This window comes from Rhinolophus hipposideros (genome assembly GCF_964194185.1).
Source record: "Rhinolophus hipposideros genome assembly, chromosome: 19".
Classification (NCBI taxonomy): domain Eukaryota; kingdom Metazoa; phylum Chordata; class Mammalia; order Chiroptera; family Rhinolophidae; genus Rhinolophus; species Rhinolophus hipposideros.
The window spans coordinates 47756778-47769843 of NC_138065.1; the positions used below are offsets into that span (position 1 = coordinate 47756778).

General features: G+C 35.0%; 1 protein-coding gene and 1 pseudogene across 9 annotated transcripts in view; one reads left to right on the forward strand and one right to left on the reverse strand.

The window, feature by feature from the left end:
* RABGAP1L (RAB GTPase activating protein 1 like) overlaps positions 1-13066 on the reverse strand; it is a 443815-nt gene that overhangs the window by 306838 nt on the left and 123911 nt on the right. The window lies entirely within an intron of this gene.
* LOC308510664 (large ribosomal subunit protein uL24-like) lies at positions 7758-8231 on the forward strand (annotated as a pseudogene). The gene has a single exon. The product of its transcript is annotated as a large ribosomal subunit protein uL24-like (transcript).

Sequence of the window (13066 nt, forward strand, 5' to 3'; positions counted from 1 at the left end):
AGTATATAGAAAATACCTTATAAACTATGAAGGGCTATTTCTGTGGACTGAATGTTTATATCCCACCAAACTTCATATGTTAAATTCTAGCCCTCAAGGTGACAGTAATAGAAAGTGAAGCCTTTGGGAGGTAATTAGTGCCCTTATAAATGCTTCCAAGAAAGCTCCCTTGCCCCTTCCACCATGTGAAGACAAAGCAAGAAAGTACCATCTATGAACCAGGAAACGGATCCTCACCAGACACTGAATCTGCCAATGCCATGTTCTCGAACTTTCCAGCCTCTAGAACTAAGAGAAGTAAATTTCGGTTGTTTATAAGCTACCTACTTTCTTTGTGGCATTTTGTTGTAGTAGTCAGAATGGACTAAGACAGCTATGAAATATAAATGACTATTCTTATCATAATGAATTTTATTTTCTATTCTTAAAAAAAAAATTTGGAAGTTGTCCAAATGTTCATACACACACACACACACACACACACACACACAGAGGGTACCAAAAAATAAATATACGCATTTTAAGAAAGGAAAAAACTGTATTAAAATTATGCTGGTGGTAACCACTTTGAGCACCTCTTATAATTGCAGAAGTCAAATGTGACTTACATGCATCTTGTGTTATCAGTATATATTAAGCATTACAATTTTAATTCAGTTTTTTTCCTTTCTTCAAATGTGTATGCATTTTTTGGCACCCTATGTATATTACTTTAATCAGGCACAGGCAGCCCAGACACAAGATAATTCTCACCCAGTAGGCAGAGAAGATATTCTAGCTTGTTACATTTTATAATATGCAAAACTGGAAAAAAAAAACAGAGGGCTTTTTTTTTTCTCATGAAAAGTATTCAAAAGCATATGCCCTTAAACCAGACAACTCTACTGTTTACTAAGACTTTGGGCAAGTTGTATAAAAATCATTGTGCTTCAACAGCAACCTCATAGGGTAAGATGAAATGAGTTAATATATTCAGTAATGAATACTCAAAAACACCAGCTATTATTATATATCATTTAAAGCATTAGAATATTTCTACCCCCTCAGCACAATATGCTAATAAGGCTCAGAAGAATCACTCTTGCTTCCCTTCAAAGCACTAAAGCTTGATACACACAGGGAGTTGTGCTCCTGGTATTGTGGGGTAAGCCCTAACAGACCAACTATAAGCTCTAGACTACACACACACACACACACACACACACACACACACACACACACACACACTTCACTGAGGGCTCTGGAGAGAGAAACAGAGCAGGTATATTTTGGAGAAGTAATGTAAACTTGGACAAAGGAAGAGCTGGGATGAGTTTGCATTTTTGCAACTTTGGCCTGAGGGCAGGACACACTCACAGTGTGATGCAGGATGGCTGAAGCTCCAACAGAAAGCCCACTATCTTTCCTGACTGAGGAACCAGGGAGGAAGCCCAGAGTGATCACAGCTGCCCCAGAGTGAGGAGGGAAATAATGGAAAGAAAAAAGCCAGAAAACGAAAAACCTCAATTCTTATATAACGTCTGCCCAAGTCTTGGGTAACCAAACCCAGCATACGTGCGACAGACGACACGCTGGTAGATTCATAATAAATGGACTGAACAGAGAAGTGGGCTGCTGAACACCCACAGGCAAGACTGCGTTTATAATTTCAGTGAAATCAAGTTAAACACTTGCTGAAACAAAAAAATCGATACTCTTACAACATTCACAATTTCCAGTACAGAATTCCAAAATTATTTGAGAAAAAAGTACATGAAAACTGTAACCCATTTGCAAAGGAAAAGACAATCAACAGAAACCAACCTTAAGATGATTCAAATGATGAAATTATCAGACAAGAACTTTTAAGCAGCTATTATAACTATGTTTATTAATGTAAGGAAAATTATACTTGCAATGAATAATAGGAGAGGAAATTTCAGGAGAGAAACTAAGAATATCAAAAAAATATCCAAATGAAAATGACAGAATACAAACATACAACAAAAATTAACTGGAAGGACTTAGACTAGGATGAAAAAAGAAAGGATAAGTGAACTTGAAGACAGACCAAAAATTATCCTAGCTGAAGAAGAAACAAAAACAGCTGACAAAAAAAAAATAAAACAAGAGGCTCGGCAATCTGACGGGACAATATCAACAGTCAGAATCCCAGTAGTGGAGGAGATAATTGAGGAGTAAGAGATATTTGAAGAAATAATGCCACAAATCTTTCCAACTTTGGTGAAAGACATAAGTTTACAGATTTAAGAAAGTCTGTGGCCCTAAACAGGACTAACTGAAAAAAACATGCTCAGGCATACTATAGCCAAACTGCTGAAAACCACAATGAAAGAGAAAATCTTGAAAGCAGCCAGAGAAAAACAACAAATTACATACTGGGGAACAATAATTCAAATGATGCAGGACCAGCTATATAGTTTGTGGGTATCAGTGTAAAATGAAAATATAGGGCCTATTGTTCAAAACTATTAAGAATTTCAAGACAGCAACAGCAGAAAATTTAACCAAGCAGAGCCCTTCTAAGTGTGGGGCCTTATGCAACAGCACAGGTCACATGCCCTTGAAATCAATTCCGTAATGATAATTTACTCCCATCAGGAATTATAAAAGCCAAAAGGCAGTGAAATAACATCTTCAAAATGCTGAAAGAAAAAAAAACTGTCAACCCAATAGTCTATACCCAGGGAAAACACCCTTCAAGGACAAAAGCAAAGACATTTTCAGGAAAACTATGTTGTTACCAACAGATCAGCACTGATATATGCTAAGAATTATTTCATGCTCAAAGGAAATGACAACAGAGAAAAACTTTGATCTCCAAGAAATAATAAAGAGCACTGAAAACAGTAATAAATATCTGGATTTTGTTCTTTATCCTAAATATGTCACCAAAAGTTTTTTACTGTTGTCATCTTGGAAAAAGATGTCCCTAGGACTCTAACAATGCAAGGAAGATGGAAAGAGCCTGTGTTTGAACCCCAGTTGTAACATATAACCTATGCTCTTTCCATCTACACCGGACTACACTTCAACAGGAAAAAAGTACGAAGTATTTTCTTAGTTTATCATACTGGCAGAAGATAAAGCTTAAGCTTCATTCTATCCTGGAAGGGTCTCTCTCTAGAAGTATGTTCACAACATTATATGCTTTTGTAAAATTTGCAAAAATGAAGAAAAAAAAGATTTATTTTCCTTAAAGAGCTCCCCCCCAAAAAAATTATATATGTGTCAAACCCCACAAAACCTGAATCCATACTGGATACTCAGACAAAACTAAGTAAAGTAACAGGGAGAGATGAAAGGCATACCAGAAATGAAAATTACAAGTTTATAAATCCTCTTGAGCATTTGCAATAATACTAAACATGTCTTGAATGACGAGTGTCATTGAAAAAGTACTCCCACAAATTAAATTAGTAATATTCAACCTAATGTTCTCTAAATCAACAATCTCAGATTAACATATTGTATGTTCAAGATCTTATAATTATGTCTATGTCAGTGATCAAATATGCCATGAATAATATCTAAACTCATTTTCTCCCTGGGAGTGATTTCTAAAAGGCAATACTAATAAAGCTGCTCTCTGGGTTAATGCATTTAGTATGCCTCACTTCATTTCCACTGCAGAGGTATCGGCCAAGTTTTCCTCGAGGACTTTTTGTTACAATACCTTCCTGGCTACATCTTCACCCATTTCCAAAAGGAAAACAAAATTAAATAAAAATAGCCTTCCAGTAACTTGAACCTCTGCGTTAAGCTTCTAGCTCCATGATAGAATATTTAAATTAATGTGGTCACTTAAGTAAAGGGCTCTTCTCTCAATATGACCCGACAGAAGAAATGTGAAGAGGACTTATCTTCCTGGGAAGTAAAGCGTGTTATGGTTTTAAATGTGTCGAGTAGTACATGAATGAAGATTAATGGAAGTAAAATTTAATTCTTGTTCTTTGGGCTCAAATGGAAAACCTCAGAGCCTCCATACATTTTGAGAATTAAAGAAGAAGCCTGAATCGAAAATGAAAGTGGACAGCCAAAACCCAGGAGGGAAAAACCGTTCCGAAAAATTACCTTCTACTTCTTTGATTCTCTGACTTTCCTTCCTGCTTTTCCATCAAGTAAAAGCCAAATGTCAGACGATTTAGATGTTACATAAAGCATAAATTAAGAAAAAAAACTTAAGCCTTAGAAGGCAGCTATGTTTAACCCATTTTTGTGATTACATTTTATATTTATTTACATCGTATTGTTTTTAAACTATATGTCTTATCTGTACACCTTTTCATAACAATAATAATGTTTAGTTATGAACTCTGTATTACAATGAAAACCACCCATGATTATGAAAAAATTTATGAACTACTTTATAGTAAATATTAAACTACATGATGACTTTTTTGTGTGTTTATCTTTCTTAAATAAGCCAGAAATAATTATATGCTAATAATCATTCAAAAATATTTCAGAAACATTTTAGAGTTTAAGGTCTAGGACCCAGACCTTTGTTCAATTTGTGGATCATGAATTAGTCGTAGTGTTGACATCACCTGATGGAAATGAGAATCACAAGTACAACCTCAGATCTACTGAATCTTAATCTGCATTTTAAGACCTACACCTGTTCTTAATGCACATTCAATGTTGAGATCTGTCCTAGATAATGATCCTGACCAAAAAAAAAAAAAAAGAAAAGGCAATAGTGAAATTAAAATTGAATATAAAACAACCGCAAACGGATTCTCAAGAATCAACTCAGTGCTTTAATGATTAAACCAAGACGTGCAGAGAGGTACAGAATTGGTGCCTTAGATTGTAGGACTCTAAGTTTATAGGACCAAAGTGACATAATGTTGGTATTTCGTTACACCGCCATATTTTTATGGAACTAAGCAATCCCTAAAGACCCTTTGAAGTGCCCCTGAAGCATCATGGAATACTTAGAGAACCCTTAAAATTACCAAGGTAAGACATGGGTTCCTCAAGAATGCTTCACTGCTGCAGGTATTCTTAGAAAACATCTCTATCTCAAAGAAAAAGTCATGATTTAATTGTACACATTCTCTCAAAGTATTAATATGCCACCAGAAGACCCATATATTCAAGAATTGTCTGTGACTTAAGACACCACCGAATTTGGTAAAAACTGGATAGAACTGGACACCAACCAAGAGAACTTTCCTCTTGTATGGTAATGAAATCATTCCATAGAGGCCCATACACATTATCAGTGTAAATAATATCTCCTACCTTGCTGAACCTGAACATGACCTGTTCCTAAGAAAAGTAAGTGATTTGAGTTTCTAATTGCAACCAGCTCAGCATCATTTTGGAGGGAGGCACTGCTTTCATTCGTGCCACATGAACACCAAGGAGGATAGGTACTAACACTGGTGAGTAATTCAGACAAGTTCCACACGTGTGCTGTCATGCCTCAGCATTGGAAAGGCCACCCCTAGAAAGCCAGTAAGTTGCCTCTTTAGTGTAGCGTTTCTTGAGGTACTATTTGTTGATGTACACTTTTATAAGCCTGCAGTTTTATCACAATACAAAGAAGAAACATTCTCTCTGACTCGATGGTCCAAGCAATGTTCAATGGGAAACATTAAAAAGAGAGTTAGAAATCATAGATAAATTATAGGTAACTCCAGTTTCTATTTCCAGTTCTGAGATACATCTTCCACTTGACCTTGAGCTGAGTATTTAAGTTTTCAAATGTCTACATTAACTGTAATACTAGTGTTTGAAATCGATCTGATCCAAAGATAACTCATGTTTAAAGATAACACATGTTTTTCAATCAATTAATATACTGAATAAACATATATGGCAATATTATAAATAAGGTGAACATCTGACTGAGTTATACAAATTAACACAAATATACATACCCAAAGTTCAAAGGAAACAGTACACAGAAATAAATCCAGAGACAGAAAACCTGAATAAAAACTATAGCTTCCGCCTTTATAATGTTCTTTGAGATATTGTCTTGTCCCTATCACATGCATCACATACAATACAGGTCAGTGGCATTTGGGGGTTAATAACTTTTTCTTCCTTTCTTTAAAGAAACTACAAGTCTAATAGAAATGCATCGACCTTTAAAAGGCAACTAGTCTGAATTCACAGGACTTTGTTGGCCTTTGCCAAGCATGCCAGGAGGTTTGTAAACATTAGGTTGTGTCGTACCAGCAATCACCTGTACAAGATTTACCATCTTGAACGATAACTGATTTGAAATAATAGCACAGAATAAATTGATCCCAAAGGGCCACAATTCAAACCAGCTTCATAAAAATATGCTCAGAGTATGCTATGTGCCAGCAGATGGGAAGGATACAAGGAAGAGTAAGTTATAATTCCAATCCTTCCTCAGGATAGCTTTCCAGTTCTTCACTTCTTAATTTTTCCGACTCCCATTTTAAAAACTAGTAAAATTTTGTATATATATTAAGACAAATATCAAAATGCAATAAAATTAGCAAAAGCAACATTAAGAACAATTGTAAAGTTCTCATTAGTAGTTGTAACCAATTACCATTTGGTAAATTAAGCAATATCTGATCTGCTGACTAAAACAATTATCATACAAAGCAGCCTGGGAAACGAGACATATAATACATATATAATGCACATACTCTTCTGAAATTAAAATACTCTCTCTGACAGTAATTCTCTGAAAAGACTTCAGTTAAGCCAAACTATTAAGCTAACAGGAATGCCAAAATTATGTAAAAAGATAAATTCATTAATAGTTGTTAGATATTTATGCATATTTTGATATAGCGTGACACATATGGGTGTGTGCGTATTTGTTTATATTTGCATATATCTACATCCATGCCCAAATGTTATCTACTATAAATGTTATTATAGCTAAGTAGCATGTTTTATTCCAGGATTTTAAAAAGCATGATAAGATTACAAGTTACAAAGCCTTGCTTCAAGATCAACCAAAATATTCTGATTCCAAAATTACTGCCCCCTGTATAAATTTACAACTGAAAAGTAGTCCGTTAACTATCAAAGTTTATCATTATAAAATAGAGTCTGCCAGAAATCCTTAAATTGCCCCTTTCAATGGGACAGAAGCAGTTAGAATGTCGCTAGGAGCTGGACAGCAAGGAGCTAAGTCTACAGTTTCTTTCTGGAAACTAGCCTGAGCAGGCAGCTGATGAGCAGTTTCCTTTTTAATTAGAGTCGCTTCCTGATTAATTAGTCCCAGAACACTTCATGTAAGGCTCCACTGTGCCACTGGGACCAACAATGACTCCCCTCGTGGTACTAGGTATCTTTTTGTCCTGAGGATCGAGCTCAATCTCTTTTCTGTTCAAATGGGTAAAGGTCTTTTCACAGAAGAGGGGCGGAGAAACTATAATTCAGTATCATCATCATCAGTCTCAACCAAAATAAAAGGAATATTTAAATTATCCAGGGGAGCTCCAGAAAATGTTGATTTTAAATAACATGTGATAAAGATCAATTTCCCTTATGACTGCGTGATCAGCTCCAAAGGATCCAATGAGACAGAAATTTTGTAAACATATACAAATCATTTATGCACACAGTTCAGCTTCAAAACCCATCCAAGTAAAAATCTGAGGTCCCTAGAAAGTAAAAAAGCTATAGAGACTTTGATTAAATAATCTGTATGAAGACATGGAACCTTACTTAGAATACCTAAGTGCCAACCAGAAAGATGGGTAGGAAAACTAAAATAAGCTTTCAATTAAAAATTGCCATTATAGCTCTTTCCTTCTGCGGCCATCGCTGAAGCGCCGGCGGCCAAAATGAAGTTCAACCCCTTTGTGACTTCTGACCGGAGCAAGAACCGTAAAAGACATTTCAGTGCACCTTCCCACATTCGCAGGAAGATTATGTCTTCTCCTCTTTCCAAAGAGCTGAGACAGAAGTACAACGTTCGATCCATGCCCATCCGAAAGGATGATGAAGTTCAGGTTGTCCGAGGACACTACAAAGGGCAGCACACTGGCAAAGTAGTCCAGGTTTACAGAAAGAAATAAGTCATCTACACTGAACGAGTGCAGCGGGAGAAGGCGAATGGCACGACCGTTCATGTGGGCATTCGCCCCAGCAAGGTGGTTGTCACTAGACTAAGGCTGGACAAAGACCGCACAAAGATCCTTGAACGGAAAGCCAAATCTCGCCAAGTAGGAAAGGAAAAGGGCAAATATAAGGAAGAAACAATTGAGAAGATGCAGGAATAAAGTAATCTTATATACAGCTTTCATTAAAAACTGTTAAAATGAAAAATAAAAATTGCCATTATAGTTTTTCAAACAAGAACTGAAGATTTAAAGAGTTAAACCTTTTCACAGCATTTTTGCAGGTATCAAGGTAAAAGTCATCCATTAAAATGTTAAGTAGTTTTCACAAACATGTCAGAAATCAGCATCTTAAAGGGTAGAAATGATTGATTTATTCTGGCAGTAGTAACAAGTAAAGCTTTCTCTTACAGAAGAAAGTCTGCATAACCATAATATTCCAATCCAGGAATAAAATAGTTTGGAGCAAATTTTACCTGGGGTATTCATTATTCATTAAGAATAAAAATGTTCATAAAAAATTAAAGTCTATTATGTGCTTAAAAGAAGCATTAACTGATAAAATAAATTGTGAATCCAGAAAGAGTAAAGATTTAATATGCAGAAAAAAGGAACCAATGAGTATCATAATAAATTATTATGGTATAACTATTCTTTTAAAATTGCAACACATTGAATTAATTACAATACTTAGTTTGAAGCACTATGGAATTAATATAGTAAGTAAACCAAAAGCCAGTTTATGAAATAAAGCTTTTAAGTCTGAAAAAATTTTGCACCATTCATAATATCCCCAACCTGGTATTTATCTAGGATCTTCTTGAGGAAGCTCAAATTTCACAAAGGAACTAAACTTTTCTATGGTTCACAATAACCTTAAATTTACTCAGTGGTCTTTTGCTTTTATCATTTGCTTATTTTTTTTTTTTTGATCGAAAAAGGAAGTAGGAACAAGGATATGAGTTTGCAATAGAAGATATACTCCACAACATATTTTGGAATCTTTGTGTGTACATTAACAATTACATATCTTCTACATAAGCTCTAAAAAAGTCATTATTTCATAGTGAAAAAAATGTTTGCTTTTTTAAATTAAAGTTTATTGGGGTGACAATTGTTAGTAAAGTTATTATACATAGGTTTCAAGTATACAATTCTGTAATACACCATCTGTATATCATGTTGTATATTCACCACCCAGAGGTAGTTCTCCTACCACTAAAAAGACAACTTTTCAATGCCTACTATTGAAGGCTAGTCCCTAAGAGCTACTCATTAAAAGTGAAGAAAACAGTGAGACTTCGGTTAATCAGCTCTGGTCTATAATTCGGTATGTTCTATTTAAAAACAAAAAAACCATTTATAACTTCTAATCCAATTTTTCAATGACAATGCTATAGCCAATTAACTCCTCTTTTTTAAAAAAATCATAGAGCACAGCCCTATAGCATTTAATTCGTTTGGTCATTCAACAAATATTTATTAAAGGCTAGTGCCAGGCTCTGGGGATATAAAGTACAAAAAAAAAAAAAAGCCAGTTTCTCTATGATGATACAGTCTACTATCTCGTCAGTTTAAAAATCAGCTAAAAGCTATGCAACTAAAAAGCAGCCTGATCTGAGAAATTCACAGGGAACAGGAAACCAAGCAAATATAAAACAACAAATACCGAAAACCACTTTTCAGAGCTCCACTATGGAGAGTGAAGAAAGGGAGGCAGGTATAAAGAGAACAGAAGATATGATGACGAGACAAAGAAACATAAACTGTGAGACACAAAAAGAGAAAGAGAAGATACTGAGAAAGAATCATCATATCATCAAGGAACAAGCTGCAAAACTGAACTGCTACCAAAACATGAGGAGAAATGTGTACTGTGTAGGGAGGCTTTTGGGTACTTGTCTCCTAGGTATCTGTGGTCCCTCCTTTTTCTTTCACCTTACAACTACGGAATGGTAAACATATCTAAACATAAATTTGAAAGGAAAAGTAAATCAAAGCCAAAGCAAAAACCCTGGAGAAAACTCATCATACTGTATTACCCAGTAAAATATAAATACATATGCTCTAGAAATATGTGAAGAGAAGGTCAATAAAGGTATTATGAAATTGGGATCCAGGAGTCACACTGTAATCCCAGGCTCTTGAAAGTTTGTGAGATGTAAGAAAAACATGCCTGCTTTCCCCTTCTCGTTAATTCTATAGCTATGAAGACAGCTTTCATGCCACTGAGTCACCTGCGCTCAACAACAAGCCAAAGCCTTCCCCCCGCAGTGCACTCCTACTCTCATTCCATAACATGAAAATGAAGTAACTTTAGAAAATCATCTTTAATTTACCTCCAAATGATTTACTACGTTAAAGGATAACAAAAACAATATTTGTTACAAGAAACAGAACATTGTCATTTAAGTACCTGAAAATAATTAAGAATATATTTTTCAATGTTGACAGAAAGATGTCAGTGCTGGGGTGGGGGAACCTTTTAGTTCTCAGTTTCACAGATAGTGGTAGTTTTCATTACATGCAGGTATCAATAGAGGTATGATAGAAAATGAACAAGTTCAGAGGATGAGGACCAAGAAAATCTGATTTCCATTATGCTGTGAAAAAATAATAAGCAAAGGCATAATTATGGAATAAGAAACTACTGTCCTTGTTATGCAAGAAAAGAGAGAAAAGATACAGTTTCCTTTTTTTAATAATAAAAAAAAAGGTACATTTCCTTAAAGAATCTTTTTCCATCATTCTTGGTTCCCTTTAATAAAAACCTTCTGTTATATACATATTCAAGGCATTTACATTACAACATAGTGAATAGTCTTTATTCTCCTTGCCCACCTTATTGTTATTAGTCTTTTGGTTAATAAATTTTTAAAAACTATAAATTTTCTGGATAAATTTTTGTCAATTTTATGGCTACATCAATAGCAGACCAGTACAAGAGCCTGTGGCGTTTATAAATACCAATGGTACGGACCCAGCTGGAATAACCCCATTCTATCAAAAAGCTCATTTCCTACAACCAGACAAGGTGGTGACAGAGAGCAGAGCAGCTGTGTAATTAAGCAATGAAATCTAGTGTTGAGTGTTGTTTGACTAACATACTGTATTGGATTTTTAAAAAATCAACCAGGTAAAGAAAAAGCAAACATCTACCTGTAGAAATGATGAACAGTTTCATTTAGTTATAGAAACTTACTAAATTAAAAAAAATCTGATATCATAATTTCACTTTTCAATTAAATAGTCACTAAAGGTTATTTAATCATAAGAAAAATACCGATTTAAACATTTTCTCTTGAGAATGTCCAGTGGCTATAAGTATAGTACATTCCAACAAAAGAGAGGAAGAATTTTTCTGTAGCTACATGTTTTATTAGAAGCCACCTGCTACAATAATGCGATGGAGAACAGAAAGAAGACAGGCTTTCTCCTCTGAGCAGTACCAATAATTTGACAAGAATAAACACGGTGACGCCTTATCTGTCCATAAAATGCTCAAGAAAACAGAGAACTTGCAGAATCTTAAAATGGTTGTTTCTTATTTATATTCCAAAAAAGCTTTTTGGCAGCAACTGCCAAAGTAATATTTGCGTTGCCCTTTTAGTTCTCTGAAAGAGGTTTGACTGCATGCTCTCTGTAGTTTCTGAAATTACACTTCATCACAAGTTTATGCTGTTTTATATTTAGCCAATAGATGGTATTTTTTTCAGTTCATTGAGTTGAAAAATTAATATGCATTACCATCTGAGCACAGTACCTGGTAGACAACAAGTACTCAAAGATCTATTGAATAGACACTACAAAACTACTTATTAAAATTCCGTTACATCAATCCTAGGTGACCAATTAAATAGTCTCGTGATACCGTTTTGATATGACATTTTCTGAGGTTTTTCATTTCATATGTTTATTCTAACAAGCATAAACTTGTATTACACTCTTCCCATTTAACAAGGAACAAGCCTTGATCCATGAACAGTGAATGATGCAGTTGGCCGCTGCGGTGGGAGCGAGGGAGGGAAAGAGCACACTGATTTCACTTTCTAAGGCTCCCCCGATAATCCAAACTCAGTCACTAACTGGCAGATGAATCTACATAAATCACCCCCACACGGCACTCCCTCTCCTATCCTGCGCAGGCATCTGTAATTACAAACTTAGACATCATCTTCCCTATGAAGTTTTCCGGGGCTCACCCAAGCAGAGCTGTCACTACCTCTTCCTGATTTAAGACACCAAATTCTTTAAGGTATCTTAATAGGGATCTTCAGGATACCTATTCACGACTTCTTGATTTCAGATACTATCATAGAACCTGTATCATAATATACTTGATCTATCCATGTACAGGCCTGGCTGTTTCTAGGCTCCACTCTGCAAGGCTATAAACTCTTTTCGTCTACACAGCCCTAGAAATGATGAAGAACCTGGCTCCTAAAAGATGCTCAATAGAGTTACTAAATAAATGAGTGAATTAGTAAGTGAATGAGATTAATACCTGCCTTGCTATCTTGATTATATGAGACAGTCACTAGGAGTGGTTATTAGATAGTATCATTTGACTTTATGATACACTTAAATACGCATAATCACTCAAATATGAACTCATATAATCACCATAAGTTTTGGGGTTCAAATATTTCATGCTGTTCACCAGCTAGAAAACAACAAAAATTAGCAAAATATAAATCTGACACTTGATGCTTGTAAAAATATTCTTTCTCAATTCCACCAGCTGTTATTCACATCACGTGCTCTTGTGAAAAAATTACTAAAGTGGAAATATACACACATATTAAAGCAGAAATATTCACTGACACCAATATTCATTATTACTATTATCATGTTCTTGATGTAATATCATATTGGTAAAAACAGAACCAATCTCGAATACTTACTGTGTGCCTGGCACTTTGTCATTTTATTTTATTTAATTCCCACAACAATCCCATTAGGTACTACTAACATCCCTGCTTTACAAATGATGAAAC